The sequence below is a fragment of the Carcharodon carcharias genome, chromosome 7, assembly GCF_017639515.1.
Source record: "Carcharodon carcharias isolate sCarCar2 chromosome 7, sCarCar2.pri, whole genome shotgun sequence".
Taxonomy (NCBI): Eukaryota; Metazoa; Chordata; class Chondrichthyes; order Lamniformes; family Lamnidae; genus Carcharodon; species Carcharodon carcharias.
The window spans coordinates 109,797,167-109,823,574 of NC_054473.1; the positions used below are offsets into that span (position 1 = coordinate 109,797,167).

Consider the following 26,408-nt stretch of genomic DNA (forward strand, 5'->3'; position numbering starts at 1 on the left):
CAAAGAAATGGCGGAGGAACTGAATAGGTACTTTACATCAGTCTTCATGGTGGAAGACACGGGTAACATCCCCAAAGTTCAAGAGAGTCGGGGGGCAGAATGAGTATGGTGGCCATTACCAAGGAGAAGGTGCTAGGAAAACTGAAAGGTCTGAAGGTGGATAAATCACCTGGACCAAATGGATTACACCCCAGAGTTCTGAAGGAGATAGCTGAAGAGATAGTGGAGGCATTAGTGGTGATCTTTCAGGAATCACTGGAGTCAGGGAGGGTCCCAGAGGACTGGAAAATCGCTAATGTAACCACCCTGTTTAAGAAGGGAGTGAGGCAAAAGACAGGAAATTACAGGTCGATTAACCTGACCTTGGTCATTGGTAAGATTTTAGAGTCCATTATTAAGGATGAGATTTCAGAATACTTGGAAGTGCATGACAAAATAGGGCAAAGTCAGCATGGTTTCATCAAGGCGAAGTCATGCCTGACAAATCTCTTAGAATTCTTTGAGGAGGTAACAAGTAGGTTAGACAAAGGACAGCCAATGGATGTTATCTACTTGGACTTCCAGAAGGCCTTTGACAAGTGCCGCACAGGAGGCTGTTCAGTAAAATAAGAGCCCATGGTGTTAGAGGCAAGGTACTAGCATGGATAGAAGATTGGCTGTCTGGCAGGAAGCAGAGAGTGGGGATAAGGGGGTCCTTCTCAGGATGGCAGCTGGTGACTAGTGGAGTTCCGCAGGGGTCAGTGTTGGGACCACAACTTTTCACTTTATACATTAATGATCTAGATGAAGGAACTGAGGGCATCCTGGCTAAGTTTGCAGATGATACTAAGATAGGTGGAGGGACAGGTAGTATTGAGGAGGCGGGGAGACCGCAGAAGAATTTGGACAGGTGAGGAGAATGGGCAAAGAAGTGGCAGATGGAATACAACGTGGGGAAGTGTGAGGTCATGCACTTTGGTAGGAAGAATAGAGGCATAAACTATTTTCTAAACGGGGAGAGAATTCAGAAATCTGAAGTGCAAAGGAACTTGGGAGTCCTAGTCCAGGATTCTCTTAAGGTTAACTTGCAGGTTGACGCGGTAGTTAGGAAGGCAAATGCAATGTTGGCATTTATTTCGAGAGGACTAGAATAAAAAAGCAGGGATCTGCTGCTGAGGTTTTATAAGGCTCTGGTCAGACCACATTTAGAATATTGTGAGCAATTTTGGGCCCCGTATCTCAGGAAGGATGTTCTGGCCCTGGAGAGGGTCCAGAGGAGGTTCACGAGAATGATCCCAGGAATGAAAGGCTTAACATATGAGGAACATTTGAGGACACTGGGTCTATACTTGATGGAGTTTAGAAGGATGAGGGGGGATCTGATTGAAACTTACAGAATACTGAAAGGCCTGGATAGAGTGGATGTAGGGAAGATGTTTCCATTAGTAGGACAGACTAGGACCCGAGGGCACAGCCTCAGAGTAAAGGGAAGACCTTTTAGAACAGAGATGAGAAGAAACTTCTTTAGCCAGAGTGTGGTGAATCAATGGAATTCATTGCCACAGAAGGCTGTGGAGGCCAGGTTATTGCGTGTATTTAAGACCGAGATAGATAGGTTCTTTATTGGTAAGGGGATCAAAGGTTACGGGGAGAAGGTGGGAGAATGGGGTTGAGAAAGTTATCAGCCATGATTGAATGGCAGAGCAGACTCAATGGGCCGAATGGCCTAATTTCTGCTCCTATGTCTTATTTTAAGAACCAGCAAATAATGACTAAAAAGATAATAAAAAGGCAGAGAGCAGAGTATAAGAGAAAACTAGTTAGTAATATAAAAACAGATAGTAAGGGTTTCTAGAAGTATTTGAATAGGAAAAGAGTAACTAAAGCTAGTGTTGGCCCTCTAGAGAGTGAGTCTGGGGAATTGATAATGGAAAACAAAGAAATGGTGCAGGTTGAACAGGTATTTTGTGCCCACCTTCATGGTAGAAGACTTAGGGAGGAATTGTCCCAGAATTGTACTAAGTGAAAAACAATGTTTTTGCGCCATGTTGTCCCATTCCCACCTCATTAACTATGCAGCCACAGGAAACACGACGTCTCAATGGCTGGCAGCCTCTGAATCACCCTCACCGTGTCCTCATTCCAGGTGCCATATCTAAACTGCAGCCGTGCACACAGTTCTCAATGCATGCAGCCCAAGACTGCTCCAGTAAAGGCATGGCCCTGAAAGCCAAGAAGAGTTCATTGACCCATCACTGGAATGCTTTTTGGAGGCCCGCCTTGATGTCCCCCACCTCCACTCTGGCTGCAGGAGGTCCAGCAATCTCAACACTCCAGCTTGGGAGCTGGTGGCAGTAGTGGTCAGTGCAACGCTACACAGAAGATATTGGCCATCCAATGCAGAAAGAGGATGAATGATCTCATCCGTGCCACCAGGGTAAGGCAACTGTCTCATTACTCCAAACTCACACACTCACAAGGCCATCAACATTCACTGGCATCTCATTCACTGCCAGCTCAAGGAACATCACCACTCACTCTCACACACCCTCGCATCTCCATATGGCCTCATCTCTGGAGACCACCTCCTCAGCCCTGACCATCTTGAGGCCACTTGAACAGATCAACTTGTGTCTCCATGCATGCCCTGGGATCCCCACCTCCCAAGTACAGCCTGAGGCCACTTCCCCTCCTTCCCCAAGTAAGCCCTCACACCGCAGCCATTAAAAAGCCACCCCCACCTTATGGTTGGTCTGGTGGGTGGAGAGCTGCTCATGAACCCCCCTTGCCTAAAAGTGATGTGGTGCTGCCTGCAAAGCCTCGGGCTGATGACCGAGTGCTGCCTGAAGCAAGGTAGGCAAACAAACCTTCAAGTCCCATGCGAAGTGCAGCTCGCCAGATGTATGTCACTTAAGTACAGTTGTAAAACACATCAGTGTGCAATCGCGCCGATGTGTCTGGACGATCCAGCATGGTGGGGGGGGGGGGGGTTAATTCCAGTGAGCAGGGCTTATAATGAGATGCTAAAGTGTTGAAATGAGGTTCCCGACATGTGGCGGTGGGAAAGGCGGCCTGCCATTGATGGGTGGAGTGGATGATCACAAACAGGTTTCACGATGGCTTAAAACTGAATTTTGGCCTTCTTGCCATATTGTCTGCTCACTCCACCAAACACACCCAACTCCAACGGGAGTGGAAAATTCCACCCTTAGAAAACTTCCCAAAGATAATTGAAAATCAAGAGTTGATAGGGAAGGATGAACTTAAAACAATCACCATCATGACGAAAAGGTAATGGAAAACTATTAGATCTAAAGGCTGCCAAGTCCCCAGGACCGGGTGGCCTGCATCCCAGAGTCTCAAAGAAGTGGTGGCACAGGTAGTAGATGAATTGGTTTTCATCTTCCAAAATTCCTTAGATTCTGGAAGGGTCTCAGAGGATTGGAAAAGAGCTAATTTAAGGAGGAGGGAGAAAGGATGGAGGCAGAAAGCACAGAACTATAGGCTAGTCAGCCTAACGTCTGTCATAGGGAAAGTGCTAGAATCCATTATTAAAGAGGTTATAGCAGGATTCTTAGAAAAGCATGATGTGATCAGATAAAGCCAACATGGCTTTAGGAAAGGGAAATAGTTTTTAGCTAATCCATTTGTTTTTTGACAAAATAACATTCATGGGTGTGGTGTAATTGGATTTCCAAAAGGCTTTTGATAAAATGATACATCAAAGGTTACTATATAAGAGCACATGGTGCAGGGCAGTGATCTTCACTGTTTTTCAAGAAAGTGCCACTATAGGAAAAAAACAGCAATGTGAGCCACATCGACTACTGTAATAGAAGCCATTTCCTGATTCGTTTCTGTTTGCGATAATGCAAAGGAAGAAAAGACATTAATCGAAAAGCAGAATACATTGTTTTTTCAGGGGCAATGCAGGCTTGAAGTGGACTGACTTGGTCACACCTCAGTGCTAGGGTGAGGAATATACCTGCAGAATATGCTTCTCTCTCCTGATGAGCTGGTAGTGCACTCCTGAGTGCCACATCCTACTGTGATGGCAGCTGCCCCTTATAGCCAACTGAAATGCAGCTGGCGCCTCCCCAGGTGAAGGTGCTGTCAGGATCAGTCACTCCTGAAGGAGCGGGCCCATTTCCTGGACAAACAGATCACACATACACACGCACTCACTCTCAGTCACAACACACATAATCAGTCACACACACACACAGTCTCACACACAAGCACTCACTCTCTCACTCCCACAAATAAGCACTCACTCTCACTCCCACTCCCACACACACACTCACTCATACACACACACATACACTCGCTCTCTCACATACACACTCACTCACACACATGCACTCACTCACTCACACAAACACAGTCTCTCACTCCCACGTACACACACAGTCTCTCACTCCCACGTACACACACTCTCTCACTCCCACGTACACACACACTCTCTCACTCCCACGCACACACACACTCTCTCACTCCCACGTACACACACACTCTCTCACTCCCACGTACACACACACTCTCTCACTCCCACGTACACACACTCTCTCACTCCCACGTACACACTTCACTTTCTCACTCCTACATACACACTTCACTCTCTCACTCCCACATACACACTCAGGGCAGGATATGCTCAGCATGCGACCATGCGCCCGACATGCCCGAACGTAAGATGACACGCAATGACGTCGGGCGTGCGCCCCAACGTCATCATGCACTCATGCGATATTTCATTTGGCGGGTGTGTGCCGGAGTCGGCTGAGCACCTGCCGATAATTAAAAGGCCGATTAAAGCCATTAACAATCCAATTAAATTCAAATCTACGTTGCCCGTCTAATATTACAGTTGGCAGTCAGGTGAAAAGGCCAAGCGACCTTTACATTCTTTAGGAAACCTCATCCACGAGCGGGACAAGGTTTTCTGAAGCAAATAAAAATTAAATAAAAACTTTACTTTGGAATTAAAACCATGTTTCATCTCATGTGACAGAGTCACATGAGATGGGACATGTTTTGTTAAATTTTTACTGTCTTTATTAATTTTTTAAACAGTGCTTCAATCTCCCTGAGACAGCTCCATGCCTCAGGGAGATTGAAGCGCTCTTTCACACACATGCATGAATTGCACTCAAGGCCCACTCCCCCTACTCCCACCCGCCCGCACAGGCAGCCGCGATCCACGCAGGGCGGGCCTTAATTGGCCCGCCCGCGTGAAATCGCGGTGCGGAGCCGATCGCAAGCAGAGGTTGGCTTCCCAATCAACCCCGCCCACCCCCACTGAGCAATCATCACCAAGAGCAAAATCCTGCCCTCACTCTCTCACTCCCACACATACTCACTCACTCTTTCACCTAACACACACACACACATTCCCACTCACTCCCACACACATGCACTCACTCCCACACACATGCACTCACTCTCAATCCCACACATGCACTCACTCTCTCTGTCTCACTCACTCCCACACACATACACACTCACTTAATCCCAAATACACACTCATTCTCACTCCCACACACGCACTCAATCTCTTCCACTCATTCATACACACTCGCTCATTCATACACATACACAAACTCACTCGTAGAGTCATATAGAGTCATAGAGATCTACAGCACAGAAAAAGGCCCTTCAGCCCATCAAGTCTGCACTGGTCAAACAAATACCTAACTATTCTAATCCCATTTTCCAGCACCAGGCCCATAGCCTTTTATGCCATGGCATCACCAGGGCATATCCAAATACTTCTTAAACGTTATGAGGGTTTCTGCCTCTACCACCCTTTCAGGCAGTGAATTCCAGATTCCCACCGCCCTCTGGGTGAAAAAATTCTTCCTCACATCCCCTCTAAACCTCCTGCCCCTTACCTTAAATCTATGCCCCCTGGTTATTGATCCCTATACCAAGGGAAAAGTTCCTTCCTGTCTACCCTATCTATGACCCTCATAATTTTATACACTTCAATCATGTCCCCCCTCAATCTCCTCTGCTCCAGGAAAAATAACCCCAGTCTATTCAATCTCTCCTCATAACTAAAACTGTTCAGCCCAGGCAACATCCTGGTAAATCTCCTCTGCACTCTTTCTAGTGCAATCACATCTTTCCTGTCATGCGGATTCTAGAACTGCACGTAATACTCTAGCTGTGGCCTAACCAGCATTGTATACAGTTCCCGCATAACCTCCTTGCTCTTATATTCTATGCCTCTGCTAACAAAGGCAAGTATCCCATATGCCTTCTTAACCACCTTATCTACCTGTCCCGCTACCTTAAGGGACCGGTGGACATGCACGCCAAGGTCCCTCTGATCATTGGTACTTCCCAGGGTCCTACCAAACTCACTCACTGACTCACTCCCACACATACGCATTCACTCTCTCACTCACACACGCACACACACACACACTCTCTCTCACTCCCACACACACTCACTCACTCTCTCATTCCCAAACACACACTCACTCACTCTCTCGCTCCCACACACACACTCTCTCGCTCCCACACAAACATTCACTCTCTCGCTCCCACACACTCACTCACTCTCTCACACCCACACACACACTCACTCTCTCACACCCACACACACACTCACTCTCTCACTCCTACACACACACTCACTCACTCTCTCACTCCTACACACACTCACTCACTCTCTCACTCCTACACACACACTCACTCACTCTCTCACTCCTACACACACACTCACTCACTCTCTCACTCCTACACACACACTCACTCACTCTCTCACTCCTACACACACACTCACTCACTCTCTCACTCCTACACACACACTCACTCATTCTCTCACTCCTACACACACTCACTCACTCTCTCACTCCTACACACACACACTCACTCACTCTCTCACTCCTACACACACACACTCACTCACTCTCTCACTCCTACACACACACTCACTCACTCTCTCACTCCTACACACACACTCACTCACTCTCTCACTCCTACACACACACTCACTCACTCTCTCACTCCTACACACACACACTCACTCTCTCACTCCTACACACACACTCACTCACTCTCTCACTCCTACACACACACTCACTCACTCTCTCACTCCTACACACACACTCACTCACTCTCTCACTCCTACACACACACTCACTCTCTCACTCCTACACACACACTCACTCTCTCACTCCTACACACACACTCACTCTCTCACTCCTACACACACACTCACTCTCTCACTCCTACACACACACTCACTCTCTCACTCCTACACACACACTCACTCTCTCACTCCTACACACACACTCACTCTCTCACTCCTACACATACACTCACTCTCTCACTCCTACACACACACTCACTCTCTCACTCCTACACACACACTCACTCTCTCACTCCTACACACACACTCACTCTCTCACTCCTACAAACACACTTACTCTCTCACTCCTACACACACACTCACTCTCTCACTCCTACACACACTCATTCTCTCACTCCTACACACACTCACTCTGTCTCACTTCCACACACACACTCACTCTGTCTCACTTCCACACAGACACTCACTCTCTCACTCCTACACACACTCACTCACTCTCTCACTCCCACACACTCACTCACTCTCACTCCCACACACACTCACTCTCTCATACAAACACACACTCACTCACAGCCACACACACACTCACTCTCTCACGCTTACACACACACACACTCACTCTCTCACTCCTACACACTCACTTTCTCACTCCTACACACACTCACTCTGTCTCACTTCCACACACGCACTCACTCTCACTCTCACACACACACTCACTCTCTCACTCCTACAATCACACTCACTCTCTCTGACTCCCACACATGCACTCAATCTCTCACTCCCACACACGCACTTACTCTCTCACTCCCACACACACAGTCACTCCCATACGTACACACACAAGCACTCACTCTCATTCCCACAAACACACTCACTACCACACACACACACACACACGCACGCACTCACTTACTCCCACACTACCACAAACTCTCTCTCTCGCTCCTACACATGCACACTCTCTCAGTCCCAAACACACACACACACTAAGAAGTCAGCCTCTTCCTCAACCCTCCCACCCCTCGACATTCCCAGATCTCGCAGGCAGCGTCTCCTTCCCAGGGCCCCAGACGTCGCAGCTAGCCTCTCCTTCCAGAGGCCCCTGACCTCACAGCCAGCCTTTCATTCCTGGGGCCCTGGACCTCACAGCTAGCCTCTTCTTCCCGGGCCCCTGGACCTCGCAACCAGCCTCTCCTCCCAGGACCCCAGAATTCCACTCTGCCATACTCTGCTCTCTGGGCCCTCTTTGGAGGTGCCGGAGCGTGCACCACTGGGCGGGTAGCCACATTTAACATTGATGGGAGCCACCACTGGCTCCTGGGCATTGCAATGAAGAACACTGTTATAGAGGTTAACATATTAGCGTCGATAAGCGATTGGTTAGCTAACAGGAAGCAGAGAGTAGGGAAAACTAGGTCGTTTTTTTAGATTGGCAAGCTGTAACTAGTGGAGGGCCAGAGGGGTCAGTGCTGGGTCCTCAACTTTTTACAATCTATATCAATCACTTAACACAAGAACATAAGAAAAAGGAACAGGAGTCGACCATTCGGCCCCTCGAGCCTGCTCTGCTATTCAATAAGATCATGGATGATCTTCCTGTGTTTCGATTTCCACATTCTCCTCATCTCTATCATAAAAGGGTGACTCCTAATTTTAAAACAGTGCCCCCTAGTGCTGGAAACATCCTTTCAATGTCTACCTTGTCAAGGCTGTTCAAGATCTTGCATACTTCAATCGAATCACCCGTCACTCTTCTAAACTCCAGTGGAAACAAGCCCAGTCTGTCCAACCTTTCCTCATAAGACAACCCACTCATTCCAGGTATCAATCTAGTAAACTTCCTCTGAACCATTTCCAATGTATTTATATCCTTCCTTAAATAAGGAGACCAAAACTGCACATAGTATTCGAGGTGCAGTCTCACCAATGCCCTGTATAACTGAAGCATATCATCCTTATTTTTATGTTCAATCCCTCTCGTAATAAAGGGTAGCATTCCATTAGCCTTCTTAATTACTTGCTGTACCTGCATACTAAATTTTTGTGACTCATGTACTAGAACAGCTAGATCCCTCTGCACCTCAGAATTATGCAGTCCTTCCCCATTTAAGAAATACTCTGCTTTTTTGTTCTTCCTGCCAAAGTGAACAACTTCACATTTTCCCACATTAAACTCAATTTGCCAGATCTTTGCCCACTCACTCAAGCTATCTATATCCATCTGCAACTTCTTCATGTCCTTTGCACAACATATTTTCCTACCTATCTTTGTGTCATCTGCAAATTTAGCTACCTTGTCTTCACTCCCCTCATCTAAGTCATTGATGTAAATAGAAAAAACTTGAAGCCCCAGTACAGACCTCTGAGGGACTCTACTAGTCACATCCTGCCAATCAGAAAAAAAGACCATTTATGCATATTCTCTGCTTTCTGCCAGCCATCCATCTTCTATCCATGCTAATATGTTACCCCCTACACCATGTGCTTTTATTTTCCGTAATAATCTTTGATGTGGCCCCTTATCAAATGCCTTCTGGAGATCCAAGTATAGTTTGTCTACAGGCTCCCCTTTATCCACTGTGTATTTTACTCGTTCAAAAAACTTGAATAAATTGGTTAAACATGATTTTCCTTTCACAAAACCATGCTGATTCTTCCTGATTGCCTTGAGCTCTTCTAAGTGCCCAGCTACAACCTCCCTAATGATCGATTCTAATAACTTCCCCACAGCAGACATCAAGCCAACTGGTCTATAGTTTCCTGCTTTCTCCCTCCCTTCTTGAATAGAGGAGTTATATTTCAATTTGATGGAACTTTTCCAGAATCTAGCAAATTGTGGAAAATTAATACCAGTGCGTCGAGTACCTCATTAGCCACCTCTTTTAAGGCCCTAGGATGTAGTCCATCTGGACGCAGAGACTTGCCAACCCACAGCTCCAACAATTTGCTTAGTACCATTTCTCTAATGATTTTAATTTCACCAAGTTCCTTTCTCCCATTCACCTCCTGATTTGCAGCTATTACTGGAATGATTTTTGTATCCTCTATAGTGAACACAGAAGCAAAATATTTGTTCATTTCTTCCACCATTTCCCTTATTATCTACTATTAACTCTCCACTGTCACTCTCTCGAGAACCAACACGCACTTTACTTACTCTTTTCTTTTTTAAGTGCCTGTAGAAATTTTTGCTGTTCATTTTTACATTTCTGCCGAGCTTCCTCTCATACTCTAATTTATTTCTCCTGATTAACCTTTTAGCCATTCTCTACCATTCTTTATATTCTGTCCAATCATTTGTCCTGCCACTCATCTTTGCAGAGTTATATGCTTTTTCCTTAAGTTTGATGCTTTCCTTAATTTCTTTAGTTAATCACGGATGGAAGGATAAAATTGTTTCCCATGATGGAGAATTCTAGAACCAAGGGACATAGATTCAAGGTAAATGGCAGAAGGTGTAGGGGGGACATGAGGAAGAACTTTTTTACGCAGAGAGCATTGGGTGTCTGAAATTCGCTGCCCAAGCTGGTGGTAGAGGCAGAAACTCTAAACTCTTTTAAAAAGTACCTGAATCTGCACCTTAAGTGCTGTAAGCTGCAGGGCTATGGGCCGGGTGCAGGAAGGTGGGATTAGAAAGGGTACCTGGGTGTCCATGGGCTGGCATGGACAAGATGGGCCGAATGGCATCCATCTGTGCTGTAACTTTTCTATGGTTCTATGGTGGCTCCTCTCCTTAGAATTTTTCTTGATAGTAGGAATGTACTTATGTTAAAAAATCTGAAATAACCCCTTAAATGTCTGCCACTGCTTCTCTATTGATCTATCCTCTAGCCAAGTTTCCCAGTTTACTTCAGCTTGCTCAGATTTCATACCCACATAGTTGTCCTTATTTAAGTTTAAGATACTAGTCTTAGACCCACTCTTCTCCCTTTCAAACCGGATGCAAAATTCAATCATATTGTGGTCGCTGCTACCTAGTGGTGCCTTTACTCTGAGGTCATTAATTAATCCTGTCACGTTACACAATATCAAGTTCAATATAACCTGCTCACTGGTTAGTTCCACGATGTGCTGCTCTAAGAAACTATCTCAAAAGCATTCTAAGAACTCCTCATCCACGCTAATATTGCCAGTCTGATTTTTCCAGTTTATATGCAGATTAAAATCACCCATAGTTATTGCCATCCCCTTATCACAAGCACACAATATTTTCGCTTGAACACTTTGTCCTACATTGTGGCTACTGTTAGGGGGCCTGTAGACCACTCCCACTAATGACTTTTTCCCCCTACTATTCCTCATTTCCACCCAAACCGATTCTATACCCTGATCTCCTGAACCAAGGTCATCTCTAACTATTGCACCACTGCCTTCTTTGATTAACAGTGCTACCCCTCCACATGGATGAAGGGCACCGAATACATGGAGCTAAATCTGCTAATGACACCGAGATAGATTGGAAAGTAAGTTATCAAGAGGAGGTAGAGAGTCTGCAAAGGGACATTGGCAGGTTAAGTGAGTGGGAAAAAACTCGCCGGATGGAGCATAATGTGGGTAAATGTGAACTTATCCATTTTGGCAAAAAGAATAGAAAAGCAGTATACTATTTAAATGGAGAGAGATTGCAGGACTCAGTGGTACAGAGGGATCTGGGTGTTGTCATGACTCAATGGGGAAAGTGCGCTGTAATATGAAGCCCCCCTGTTCCCTAAGTCGTGACAAATGCGAAAAGTTTGACCAAACCACCAGATTGTCCCAATTCTATCCAACTGTTTAACAGAATATGAGCACCAGGTTTGTTAACTTAATAAGTAAAAAAACTGCTTATTAAAAAACTGCTTATTGAACAACTGTTGTTAACCAGTGGCAAAAGAAAGAAATATGAACTGCTAATTTCTAACTCTATGACCTAAACTCTACCTCTTCTTAAATCCCTATTCACACACATACAAGATACATAAGGCACACAAAAATATGGATTTTAAAAGTGGGATAAAACAGTTCAATAGCACCAATTCTGGAGTACAAGATTCAATGGGTTGATTTTGATTGACGTCTTCCAAATTCCTTTCAGTTCTTGTTGACGACACAAGGTGGTCTTCCAGCACTTTCAGTAATTACTGCATTGGTTGAACACTTGACTTTCAATGTCTCCAACAGTGCCTCTTTTTTCCTAGGTCCTATGTAATATTTATGTGGCCAGCCCAGTTAAGCTTTTGGTCAATGCCATGTTTAGATCAAGGCTGTAATGAAGCCTCAAGCTGAGTGGTCCTGACAGAATCCAAACTGAACATCGATGAGCAGGTTACTGCTGTTTTAAGTGCTGCTTGGGGTAAGTACCACTTGATAGCACTGTGGACGACATCTTCAATCACTTTGCTGATGATCAGTAAAGAGGAATGGGACAGTAATTGGCTGGATTGGATTGGCCCTGCTCTTTGTAAACAAGACACACCTGGACAATGTTTCATTTTGTTGGGTAAGTGCCAGTGTTATAAATGTATTGGAACAGCTTGGATAGGTGTGTGGCTAGTTCTGGAGAACAGGTTCTTCGTACTACAGCCAGGATGTTGTCAGGGCTCATAGTTTTTGCTGCAATCAGAGTCTTTAGTTGTTCCTTGATATCATGTAGAGTGAATCAAATTTGCTGAAAAGTGGCATATGTGATGCTGGGGGCCTCAGGAGGAGGTCAAGATGGATGACCATTTGGCTGAAAGTAATTGCAAAGCTTCAGCTTTGTCTTCTGCACTCACATTTTGAGCTACACCATCATTGAGGATGGTGATTTTACAGATTGCAGTGAAGTACAATTTGGATATTATTGATGGCTTACACTGGATGCCCAGTTTTGAGCTGCTGGGTCTGCTCTGAATCTATCTCATTTAGCATAAAGGTAATGCCATGCAACATAATGGAGGGTCTTTTAAGTGTGAAGTGGGATAAATTTCCACAAAGATTGTGAGGTGGTCACTCATCAATACTGTTATGAATAGATGCATCTGTGATAGGTAGATTGACAAGGATGAAGTTAATTAGGTTTTTCCCATCGTCTTCGTTCTATCACCACCTGCCACAGGCCAAATCTGTCAAGACATGGTTAGTTTGGTCAGTGCTACCAAGCCCCCTTGGCGATAGACGCTGAAGATCCCCAACACAGAATACATTCTGTGTCCTTGCCACCCTCAGTACTTTTTCCAAGTGGTGCTCAACACAGACTACTGATTCATCAGCTGAGTGAGGGCAATAGATGGTACTCAACAGGAGGTTTACAACCAATGTTTGACATGGAACTTCATGGGCCTGAAGTCAACATTGAGGACTCCCAGTTCCACTCCCTCCAGATTGCAAACCGCTGTGCAGCTACCTCTGGTGGTTCTGTTCTGTCAGTGGACAGCTCATACCTAGCAATGGTGATGGAGTCAGAGGCATTGGCAGTAAGATCTGAATCTGAGAGAATGGGCTGGATTTTACAGGGTGGTGTGGTCCCTGGCTACCCTCCCACCCACCCCGGTTAAAAAGTCGAGGGGCACCCACCCATGATCTTGAAGGCTGCCTCGCAGCAATTTACCGCTGAGAGCAGCATTAACTGCTTTAAGGCAAGAATACCACCCCTTTCTCAGGAGGAAGTCTCATCTTAGAGAACAGACAGCCAATCAGATTAGCCGGCAGCTCTGTAATACAACAAACACCTCTAGGAACCACTGCTGGGACTACAAGCAGTCTCCAGTGCAGAATAGCCCACACTGGCAGGCAAGTCCAGGATTGAGGGATCACAGCGTGGGGCTGAATGGGGAAGAGGGGGGTGAGTGTGAAAGAGATGGAGGCCTGGGTTCAAGAGACCGGGGGAAGGTTAAAAGTGGGTGGCTGACCTTGGATGAGGTTAGTGGGGGCCGGGGATGCTCCTGATGGGACAAGGTAATGCCAGCCCACACAGCTAAAACTGCTGGGCTTCGCTCATGGCATAAGTCTTCCCCTGCTTGGGACAAAATACTGGCAGCAGTGGAATGAGGCCCTTAAGTGGCTATTAATTGGTCACTTAAGGGCCTCAATTGATCCAAGTATATGTGGATCTTCCAAGCTTGGCCTAAATAGCCAAGTGGTTATGGTACTGGGCTTGTAACCCCAAGATCCAGAGTTCAAATCTCACAATGGCAAACTATGAAACAATGTAACTTCATCTGAAACAGATGGAAACAGGTTTGTACTTGAAAGAGTTGTGGATCTTCCAATCCCTCCCTGACACACCCCTGTAAAACTTCAGACAGGTCAGAGGTGGACAGGTAGGCGGTGGGAAGGCCATCTGCTGGATTTTACACGCTCACCCCCTGCAAATCCATCCACAGGGGGGCATTAAATCCAGCCCTATGACTGTGTCAGGCTGTTGTGCAATTCATCTTTAGGACAGCACCCCAAAATTTGGCACAGGTCCCCACACATTGGACAAGCGCATTTTCCAGTATCAACTAGGCTAGGTGTGCCTTTATTTTCTCCGGTGTCTAGGTTGATGCCAGGTGGTTTGCCCAGTTTTATTCTCATTAGAACTTATTGGTTTGTTAGGTGGTTTCAGACGGCAGTTAAGAGTTAATCACATTGCTGTGGGTTTGAAGTCACATATAGGTCAGACCAGATAAGGGCAGCAAATTTCCTTCCCTAAAGGACATTAGTGAATCAGATTGGTTTTTATGACATTCCGGTAGTTTCATAAACACCTTTACTGAAACCAGCTTATTGAATTAATTGTCAGCACAGCTGTCATTGTGGGTTTTAAACTCGAGTTGTCCTCTGGCTTGCTCATCTAGTAACATAACCATTATAATACTCTACCCCGGGAGTGAGAGATGAGTGAGTTTAGGTCTGTCATTGGTGGTGGCTAGATCTAAGATCATACAAAATTGATAGGCAGGAAAAGGCCAGTTGGTCCATAAAGCCTTACCCATAATCTTAATTATATGCATTAATAATTATCCATGAGAATTCATGGAATTATATTGCACATACAGATTTCTGTCACCTTTTCTATGGTGTACTGGGAACAACACGCTAAATAAACCTGGCGATAAAAGTGAACTACCATTAGCAAATAGAGCTTTAAATTCATAATGAGTTGGAAAAGCACTATGGACAAGTACCACAAAATAATCACTCATCCAAATTAGATTCTACCTGCTCCTGAAATGACAATGGAACAAATAAACCATTTCACATCAAGCTGAACTGCTACCTCCTCAAATCACAATCAATTCTGCTTCAGTCCAATTCAAGTCACAATCCAAACTGCTTCAGTAATCGTCACTATGTTCTGTAATGGATGGAGTACTAAATACATCTCCTGGGACAAGTGAAAATAAATAAGTTTCTTTCTATAATTCAGCTCCAATTCAATATGTTTCTATTTTGTAATTATTTTACATGTGTAATTTATTGACAAATTGTAAAACTACCAACAATAGCTCTCATGATGAGCTAGCGGGTAAATGTACTGTCCAGCATTGTGCTGAACTGCAGAACTGCAGATCCAAAATGTCCGAGGTTGAAAATGTGGCATTACAGCTGACACTTGTGTCCTCAGTCAAACAGGTTAACATCCAACCTATTCTCATCCAACAAGCACAGACAAACTCACTTCTACAAAGAGTCCTTAAAAGAAGACAAACATCTAACCATTTACCCCTCCTCAAATGAGGTTTGCTAAGGGTGAACAAAGTGCCCTAGACATGATCAGTTAACCCAGCACAATTCAGGGACCAACCTGGCATCTTCCTGGTTAGTATAGCAGAATTCCTCATTGTTTTTCTAACTGAAGCAATCTATATTTAACAAAGTTATACGGTAAAATGGAACCAGATAAAAATCAAAAAATTGAGTCTTAAATAGTTATCCTTAAATTTACAAAGTTCTTGATGATTTATTAAAATAATTTTCTGCTACCAACTTGCAAATGGATGACCATTATTTCAGGAAGTATGTAAAATAATATTAACAGCATTTTAAGAAGATAAGCAAACTGTTTGAATGGAGCCATTAGCCTCAAAACTAGTTGTTAAAATGATCTTCCTTGATTAGATTTACTAAAGCTAAAAGATGATCGAGGGAGGATACTTAATAGATATGCACACCACCAGAGTACTTTTATTTTTCTAAGGAGACTGACAATATAATTTATGAGTGAAGTAAACTTGCAGTTAAACTCATGATTAAAGGAACTATATCCAGTTGTATCATGCGTCGAAGGGATCAGCATAACAAAAATGAACATGAAGATCACGATCATCAGGCTTGGTCAGTCAAGCATAAGAGGTCAGAATTTAGAAAGCATGAGCAATTGAAGAAGCTGAAAATAAAATAAGTGAACCACAGAGATAGCCTTTCTAGAGAACCACTCTTCAACACTGTGAGTTGTGATTGAATAATAATTATATTGGAAGTTGACTACTCAAGTGTCATTGTTATATAACCTCCTCCTTATCAGACTATAATTAGGCATAACGAGCCACCAGACATTTATAATGCATATTCATGCATCAAATGAACCTGAAAGGCCTCTCAATGCATCACAATTGGAAAGACATATTTATATTGGAAGCAAAAATCAAAAAAGATAAAGGAAGGCATTTTTCTTTCCTTATTTTCCTCTCTTCCTCACCTGAAGCAACTGAAGACTTGTTGGGATACACAGCCAAGGACACAGGCTGCGCTATGATGTCTCAACCAAATGTCTATTTTTTATGTGCAAGCCAAGATAGTGTGTTAAGAGGATATTTGATTGAGGCTGGCATCACTAGTGAGCCAGTTCCAGTCCTCAGCTGATCAGCACACTTTCTCATGTGAATAACTGGATAGCAACCAGAAACAGGAATTTGGGCTATTTTTTCCCATTTTCAACCCAGGACCATTGGGATGAGCTGCACAACATCAACTGCTGCCCCGGCTGTCATAAACACTGATCTTTACAAGATGGTTATGGTTTGAAATGTACCTTTAATTCAAGGTAAAACAGAAAATTCCAAATAAACTTCTCAGTTCGGATACACGCCCATGTGATCCAGTTGCCACAGATAGAGAAACTCAAACAGAAACCCATTGAAGTGTGATGACCTTTGGCCCAGAAGCAGTAACAATAAGAAAAATTTGTAATTACTTTAAAATGGTTGGGGAATTTGCAATTGCTCTTCTCTATGTTTGAAAAGTACTTTTAAGAGTTTGTATCATGCGTAAAGGGATTCATTATAATTTTTTGGATTATAAATACTGGTTCATATCACCTGCCAACCCTTGAACTGGAAGCAATACCAACAGGAAGAAAGTTAAAATATGGCAGCCATGTGGCTCACAAACAGAAAGATGAACACAAAATTTGTGTGAGAGGAAGCAGACAAAGCTCTCCGTGAAAAGGTCAGTTTTTCTGTTTGGCAGTAAGAAGAAAAATAGAATTTCAGAAGCTTTTGTGGAAGCAATGTATAAATAATTGACAAGGGACTGAATCCTAAAAGCAGTGGGAATAACTCAGTCATGCTTAAGAGGAGAGTGTTTATATCAGAGGACGAGACTGTGAACCAAGTGTTGTTGGTTGGTCAGTTGAAAAGGAACTTTGGAAATCTACACCATCAGGACTGACATGACCCAAATAAGAGAGGGTTCATATATGTGTGCCTTGTCAGTGTAAACTGTATCCGGGGATCTCGAATAGAATATGGCTGTTGTTAAAGGTGACTTGAGGGGGGAAAAGTGATTGAGTGGGTTCATGAGAGGTCCTATGTATTGCAGGCTGAGTTAAAGAAATTTGGAACTGCATGCGGTGCCACAAATGTGTGAGGAACGACGTGGTGCTTGTGGTTTTATAAGACATATCTTTGTTTTATCAACTATTCAAAGTGAAGTTTAGCTTTTTATTTTAAATATAATTTGTATGTTAATTCATGTTTAATTTATGTTAATTCTGATCTGTGTTAAAGTAAAAGTTCCAACAAGCGAAATCCTGGTGGCAATTTCTTCACTTGAGGGTCTTTCATTAAATTTGGTTATTTTGGTTTACAGGTCCCCACTGGGATCATAACAATATTGTATTGCTGTGTCCAGAGTTAAGTTCAGGAAATTCCCTGGCAGTTTCTCTCTCACTTATAAATATTTGTATGCTTGACAGCTGAAAACTGTTATGATGTGAGACCCCTCACAGAACTTCAAGGCTCACATGTTTTGAAGGTTTGTAGTCTTTTTCCAGTTGAACGAATTAAAGGACTTGTGTAAGAAATAGGGTCCTTTAAGAAATGATATATTTTAGAATTGTATAGAACTCACACAACTAGCTGGCACAGCATTTAATCCTCTCTCTCTCTGAAAAAAACATAAACAATGTCAGGGACCAAGACAAGGTAGAGATAAAAATGACAAAGATTGTGCTCCCTGCATTAAGGTCACTAGACTCTACAAGTATTCCTGAACCGACGGCAGAAAGCCTTCTGGCACCCTGCATACTGCAGTGGCGTCAAGCCAGGGTGATGAACAGGAGGGTGGTGACCGCCCTGACATCCTGGATACCTGTCCTATATCCATTGGTCAGAAGGGTTTCAACAGGTGATTGGTCCCTAGAAATAAAGTACGTTAATGAGTCCTCGTCAGGGGGCAGTCATCGTCAAGCAGCTGCCGCCTACATATGGAAGATGGACCAGGGAAGACGGAGGAAGCCCAAGGGAGAGTTCATTAACACTTCGACTAGAGAGTAGAATGCTGCTATCACAAGCTATTGAGATCAATACACCTTGTCCCAACCGTCCATTTGTCCTCTGGGATCAGTGAACTGCTCTCAACTGTCACGGGTTGTATACTTTTCCTGTCTACTTAGCTAATGCCTTATAGCTAAACTGTTAATTTTTAATAAACTACCTTAAAAGTACTTATGAATACTTGACTGCTTATCTCAGATATCTGTAGCCACATTCTAAAGGTGATGACTTCTAGATCAGGTCTGCAGCAGTGGTGAGGAAACCAACGAGAGGGAAAAACCTACTTGACCTTGTACTTACCAATCTACCTGTCACGGATGTATCTGTCCATGACAGTATTGGTAGGAGTGACCACTTCACAGTACTTGTGGAGATGAAATCCGGCCTTCAGATTGAGGATAGCTACCATCGTGTCATGTGGCACTACCACCATCCTAGATGGGATAGATTTCGAACAGATCTATCAGTTCAAAACTGGACATCCATGAGGCTATCAGCATCAGCAGGATTGTATTCGATCACAATCCGTAACCTTATGGTCCAGCATATCCCCCACTCTATCATTACCACCAAGCTAGGGGAATCTACCCTGGTTGAAATGAAGAGGGCAGGAGAAGCACCCCCAGGCATACCTAAAATGAGGCGTCAACCTGGTGAAGCTGCAATACAGACTACTTGCATGCTAAACTGGGCAATTAAACAACGAACAGGAGGAGGCAGCTCCACAAATATCCTCATTCTTAAAGATGGGGGAGCCCAGCACATCAGTGCAAAAGATAAAACTGAAGCACTTGCAACAATATTCAGTCAGAGGTGCCAGGTTGATGATCCACCTTTGCCTCTTCCTGAGAACCCAAGCATCACAGATGCCAGTCTTCAGCCAATTTGATTAATTAACTCCACATGACATCAAGAAACGGCTGAAGGCACTGGATACTGCAAAGGCTATGGGTCCTGATAATATTCCAGCAATAGTACTGAAGACTTGTGCTCCAGAACTAGATGTGTCCTAATCAAGCTGTACCAGTACAGCTACAACACTGGCATCTACCCGGCAATGTGGAAAATTGCTCAGGTATGTCCGGTCCACAAAAACTAGGACCAATCCAACCAGGCCAATTCGTACCCCATCAGTCTACTCTCGATCATCAGAAAAATTATGGAAAGTGTCGTCGACCATGCAATCAAGCAGCATTTACACTGCAATAACCTGCTCACTGACGCTCAGTTTGGGTTCTGCCAGGGCCAGTCAGCTCTCATTACAGTCTTGGTCCAAACATGGACAAAAGAGCTGAACTCTAGAGGTGAGGTTTGAGTGACTGCCCTTAACATCAAGGCTGCATTTGACCAAGTGAGGCATCATGGAGCCCTAGTAAAACTAAATCAATGGGAATCAGGGGGGGAAACTCTCTACTTAGCATAAAGGAAGATGGTTGTGGTTATTGGAAGTCAATCATCTCAGCTCCAGGATATTGCTGCAGGAATTCCTAGGTCGTGTCCAACCATTTTCAGCTGCTTCGTCAATGATCTTCCCTCCGTCATAAGGTCAAAAGTAGGGATGTTCGCTGATTGTTCAGCACCATTCATGGCTCCTCAGATACTGAAGCATTCTGTGTCCATATGCAGCAAGATCCAGACAACATTCAGGCTTGGGCTGATAAGTGGAAAGTAACAATTGTACCACATACAAGTGCCAGACAATGACCATCTCCAACAAGAGATCCATCTCCCTTTGACATTCAATGGCATTACCATCGCTGAATCCCCCACTATCAACATCCTGGGAGTTACCATTTACCATGAACTGAACTAGCCATATAAATACTGTGGCTACAAGAGCAGGTCAGAGGCTTATTCACTGCAGTGAATAACTCGCCTCCTGACTCCCCAAAGCCTATCCACCATCTACAAGACACAAGTCAGGAGTGTGATGGAATACTCCCCACTTGCCTGGATGAGTGCAACTCCAACAACACAAGAAGCTTGACACCATCCAGGACAAAGCAGCCCGCTTGATTGGCACACCATCCAGGACAAAGCAGCCCGCTTGATTGGCACCCCATCCACAAACATTCACTCCCTCCAATACCAACACACAGTAGCAACAGTGTGTACATCTACAAGGTGCACTGCAGCAACTCACCAAGGTCCCTTCAACAGCACCTTCCAAACCTGTGATCACTATTGTTTAGAAGGACAAGAGCAACAGATGGGTGGGAATACCACCACCTGCAAGTTCCCCTCCAAGCCAAATACCATCCTGACTTGGAAATATATTGCCGTACTTTCACTGTTGCTGGGTCAAAATCCTGGAACTCCCCTTCCTAACAGCACTGTGGGTGTACCTACAACACATGCACTCAGCGGTTCAAGAAGGCAGCTCACCACCACCTTCTCAAGGGCAATAAATGCTGATCTAGCCAGTGATGCTCACATCCCATAAATGAATAATTAAAAAAAAAATCTGTTGTAGGGTTGGATGAGTGATAACTATAGGCCAGGACACTCTCTAGTCTTCGAATAGTATAAGAGGATCTGTTACTTTTACCTGATAGAGGAGAAAAGTGTCTGTTTAATGTCTCATCTGAAAGATGGGGTATTATTAACTGAGTTTAATGGGAACACAAGGAATAGGAGCCCAAGCAGGCCCCAAACCTGATCCACCGGTTAGTAAGATGGTGGCTGATCTTTGACCTCAACTCCATTTTCCCACCCAATTCTTCATAAGGCTTAATAAACGCCACATGGTATCAGAATGGAAATAATTAACCCTTGCTCTATCAGAATGTTTTAAAGGCGATGCAGAAATAAAAGTATTTGAAGCCATGAACACATTTTCATCGGAAGCATGTACTTTCAGCTAAATATATAAATTGAAAATATTCAGACCCTATATTAGTTTTGCAAGACAATATGCTATTTTGTATTTCCAAAATGGAAAATTAATATGCTTATTTTAACAGGATACTGATTAGTTAATGTTTCAAATGTATTAAGCAAAATGTACCATTCTCAGCCAAACTAGAAATGACTAGTAATCTACCCAGTGATTGGAAAAGCTTTAAAAGTAAGTGCAGGAATAATGAGATTCATCAGATCTCATTAAGCTGTCAAAATATATCAGACCTACTATATTAATTACCTTTTTGAGACAAAGAGCATTGAAAATAATAATGGCCTTCAGAGTAAGACTGATGAGGGATCATACAGGACTCTGATATACAAGAAATGTTGGATAGCACCTGAAATAAGTCTTCATGGTAGAAAATGTTATGTCAGAGAGAGAAAAGGTCTGCTTTGATTGGGGACAAAGCTGCAATAGATGTAGAGAAATTTTTCTTAGCCCAATCTTCAAAGTATGGAACAGTCAAACCACTGGCAAATAATATAGTTGAAGACAATTGTGACATTTTCTTACTTGAGGTTGTTGGATCAACAGCAGACAAGTATGCTCATAAACAACACTAAAAATAACTAACTCACAGTAGTATTAAAGTTCTTTTACTGTTTCATTACTTAACCACCCACAAAAAGATCTTGGAAGTTCTGACATGAATATTACAACATATAAAGTATGAATGGTCTTGAAGTTAAAAATATTACAGTGCAATAGAGACAAAACTCAATGATGTGTCATAACTGCTTATGGATACACCTAATTAGCAATGACAAGCTTATTTTCCCAACCAAGTTGTACAGTATACTCTTTACTAGTGAGGCTTGTAGAAATCCAAGATGACAAGGAAAGCTGCTTCACTGTTTGCTCTCTCTTCCACATAATTTTATCTTCTTAACAATCCTTCTTTGATCCTGGCAGCATCATCTCCTGGGGTATAGCAATCTTTAGCTATCTTAAAACTTGTTCTTGGGATGTGGGTGTCACTAGCAAGGCTGCATTTATTGCCTATCCCAAGATTCTCTGAGAAGCTGATGGTGGGTCTTGAACGATTGCAGTCCTAGTGCTGATGGTGCGCCCACCATGGTGTTAAGTAGGGAATTCCAGACTACTGGGTCAATATTTAAAATATGTCAAAGTTAGAATGAAGGGATTTGGAGGTGATGGCATTCTCACAAATTTTCTACTCTTTCCTTCTTGGTGGCAGAGGTTGCAGGGGAAAGACACGCTGCCAAAATAATCCTGATGAGTTGCTGCAGTGCATCCTGTACGTTGTAAATATTGTGCTATCAAGCGACACTTACTTATTAATAACATGCTCACTGACGCTCAGTTTGGGTTCGGCCAGGATCAATCAGCTCCTGACCTCATTACAGCCTTGTTTCAAACATGGACAAAAGAGCTGAACTCCCGAGGTGAGGTGTGAGTGACTGCCCTTGACATCAAGGCAGCATTTGACCAAGTGTGGCATCGAGGTGTCCTAGCAAAACTGGAGTCAATGGAATCAGGGGGAAAACTCTCTGCTGGTTAGTCATACTTACCACAGAGGAAGATGGTTGTGGTTGCTGGGGGTCGATTATCTCAGTTCCAGGACATCACTGCAGGAGTTCCTCAGGATAGTATCCAAGGCCCAGCCATCTTCTGCTGCTTCATCACTGACCTTTCTTCCATCATAAGATCAGAAACGGGATGTTCACTGCTGATTATGTAAGGAACATTTTATTTTCTGTTGGACTGTGGATTAGAGTTACAATGGCTGCAGGTTGAAAGACATGCCCACTGGAACAGGATGAGAGATATATACAATGTTGTAGTGCTTGACCAGAGAGTGCCATGAAAGACAGGATGATGCCAGAAAGGAGTCCTGGACCAAGGGAGCTGCCTGACAACAGCATTTTAATTGGCTCCTGACCAGGTGACCAAGGTTTTTTGTGAAGAGCAGGGCAGCACAAAGCTCCTGGTCTGCAAAGAGAAAATATCTAAAATCTCTCTTCCTCATATATCTCCAAAACTCGCTCTCGCTTTGAGGAAACCCTTGTAAAAAGGGAAAATCACTGTTAGAGACATTGACAAGCAAGTTCAGTTCTCAACCAGTGAACTAAATACTAAAAGTGGTGGAAGACCACCTCGTGTCATCAAGGATTGAAAAGAATTTGGAAGCCATCGATCAAAATCAACCCATCGAATCCTGTAGTCTGGAATTGGTGCTTTGAACTGTTTTATCCCACCCTCAAAATCCATGTTTTTATGTGTCTTATGTGTCTTGTAGGTGTGTTGTATGAGCATTTAAGAAGGGGTAGAGTTAAGGTTATAGAGTTAGAAATTAGCAGTTCATATTTCTTTATTTTGCCACTGGTTAATGACAGCTTGATCAATAAATAGTTTTTTACTTATTAAGTTTACAAAGCTGGTGCTCATATTCTGTTAACCTAAATTAAACAGTTAGGTAGAATTGGGGCAATCTGGTGGTTTGGTCAAACTTTTTCACATTTGTTGTGGCTCAGGGAACAGTGGGGCTTGATATTACAGCGCACTATTCCCATTGAGTCATGACAATTGTGCAATGTTGTGCAACACCTTGTTTCAGATACTGAAGCAGTCCATGTCCAATTGCAACAAGGCCTGGACAATACCCAGGCTTGGGCTGACAAGTGGCAAGTAACATTCGCACCATACAAGTGCCAGGCAATAACCAGCTCCAACAAGAGAGAATCTAACTATTGCTCCTTGACATTTAATGGCATTACCATCGCTGAATCTTCCACTATCAACATCCTAGGGGTTACCATTGACCAGACTCTGAACCAAACAAGCCATATAGGCTACAAGAGCAGGTCAGAGGATGGGAATTCTGCAGTGAGTAACTCGTCTCCTGACTCCCCAAAGCCTGTCCACCATCTACATGGCACATGTCAGGAGTGTGATGGAATATTCTCTACTTGTCTAGATGAGTACAGCTCCAACAATGCTCCAGAAGCTTGACACCATCCAGGACAAAGCAGCCTGCTTGATTGACACCCCATCCACAGACATTCACTCTCTCCACCACAGATGCACAGTGGCAGCAATGTGTACCATCAATAAAATGCACTGCAGAAACTCACCAAGGCTCCTTAGACAGCAACTTCCAAACCCACAACTGCTACCAGATAGAAGGCAGCAGATGCATAGGAAAACCTCCACTTGGAAGTTACCCTCCAAATCACACACCATCCTGACTTGGAAATATGTCGCCATTCCTTCACTTTCACTGAGCCAAAATCCTGGATCTCCCTCCCTAACAGCACTGTCAGTGTACTTACACCACATGGACTGCAGCAGTTCAAGAATGCAGCTCACCACCACCTTCTCAAATGCAATTAGGGATGGGCAATAAAAGCCTAGCCAGCGACACTTGCATCCCAATGTGTCAATGATAGAGCAGCGAGGCAAATATTGGGTCCAGTGCCAATCAAGTAATCTGTTCTGTCCTGGATAGTGTTCTGATAGAGCTTCCTCACTGTTGTTGCAGTTCCATCCATTCGGACAAATGAGGAGTATTTCATCACACTCCTGACTGATGGTGAGGAGGTTTTAAGAGGCTCAGTGCCAACGAAGATATGGGGAATTTTGCCTAGAGCTGAACATTAGAATTGTCAGCAAACAGGCCTGTTCTTGAATTTATGATAGAGGGAAGGTTTTTGATGAAGCAGCTAAAAATGGGTGGGCCAAGGATGCTACCCTGAATCCCTACAGCATGTTCTGGGGCCGTGACTTTTGGCTTCATTTGGCCAGGTATCCCATTCAGGTGGCCAGTCTTCATACATAAACCAAAATAGTGACATTTGGAAGTGTCAACAATAATATTCATTTATTTAGGCGGAACGAACTAGAGAATGGGCTATTTTAGATCTAATATTATATAGCAAAAAAGGGCTAATTAATAATCTTTGGGATGAGTGATCATAATATGATAAAATTTAACATTAGGTTTGAAAGTGAGCTAGTTCAATCTGAAGCCAGGGTGTTAAATTTGAACAAAGGGAATTATGAAGGTATGAGGGGCAAATTGGCTGAGGTAGATTGGGAAAATACGTTAAAAGATATGACAGTACATAGGCATTGGATAGTCTTTACAGAATGATTACATGATTTACAGCAATTATACATTCCTTTAAGGCACAAAAACCCAAAAAGAAAAGTCAGTCAACTATGGCTAACAAAGGGAAATTAAGAATTGTATAAAATTAAAAGAAAAGGCCTAATAAAGTTGCCAGAAATAGTAGTAAACCTAAGGATTGGGAGGTTTTTATACTACAGCAAAGGAGGACCAAGAAACTGATAAAGAAAGGAAGAATAGAATATGAATGCAAATTAGCAAAAAAACAGGCAGTAAAAGCTTCTATAGATATGTAAAAAGAAAACATTTGGCTATGACAAATGTGGGTCAATTACAGAGTCAGCAGAATTTATAATGGAGATTAGAGAAATTGCTGAGAAGCTAAATGATTACTTTGTGTCTGTCTTCACTAAGATACAAGAAATCTCCCAGATTGAGATCTCCAAGGGACTGGGGAGTTGAGGAGTTGAAGGAAATTAGTATTCATAAAAAGGTTGTATTGGAGAAATTAATGGGACTGAAGGTTGATAAGTTCCCAGGACCTGATATTCTACATCCCAGCGTGTTGAAAGCGGTAGCTATGAAAATAGTGGGTGCATTGGTGATCATTTTCCA

The 26,408-nt window shown here is 43.5% G+C and overlaps 2 protein-coding genes across 3 annotated transcripts in view; one reads left to right on the top strand and one right to left on the bottom strand.

Moving 5' to 3' along the window:
- Nucleotides 1-26,408, bottom strand: part of st3gal2 (ST3 beta-galactoside alpha-2,3-sialyltransferase 2) — a 461,264-nt gene that overhangs the window by 418,673 nt on the left and 16,183 nt on the right. The gene's annotated exons all lie outside the window — the stretch shown is intronic.
- LOC121279952 (L-fucose kinase) overlaps nucleotides 17,427-26,408 on the top strand; it is a 392,301-nt gene continuing 383,319 nt past the window's right edge. Inside the window, exon 1 of the mRNA XM_041191553.1 lies at nucleotides 17,427-17,470. The gene's annotated coding sequence lies outside the window, so the exon portion shown is untranslated. The remainder of the gene's footprint in view (nucleotides 17,471-26,408) is intronic.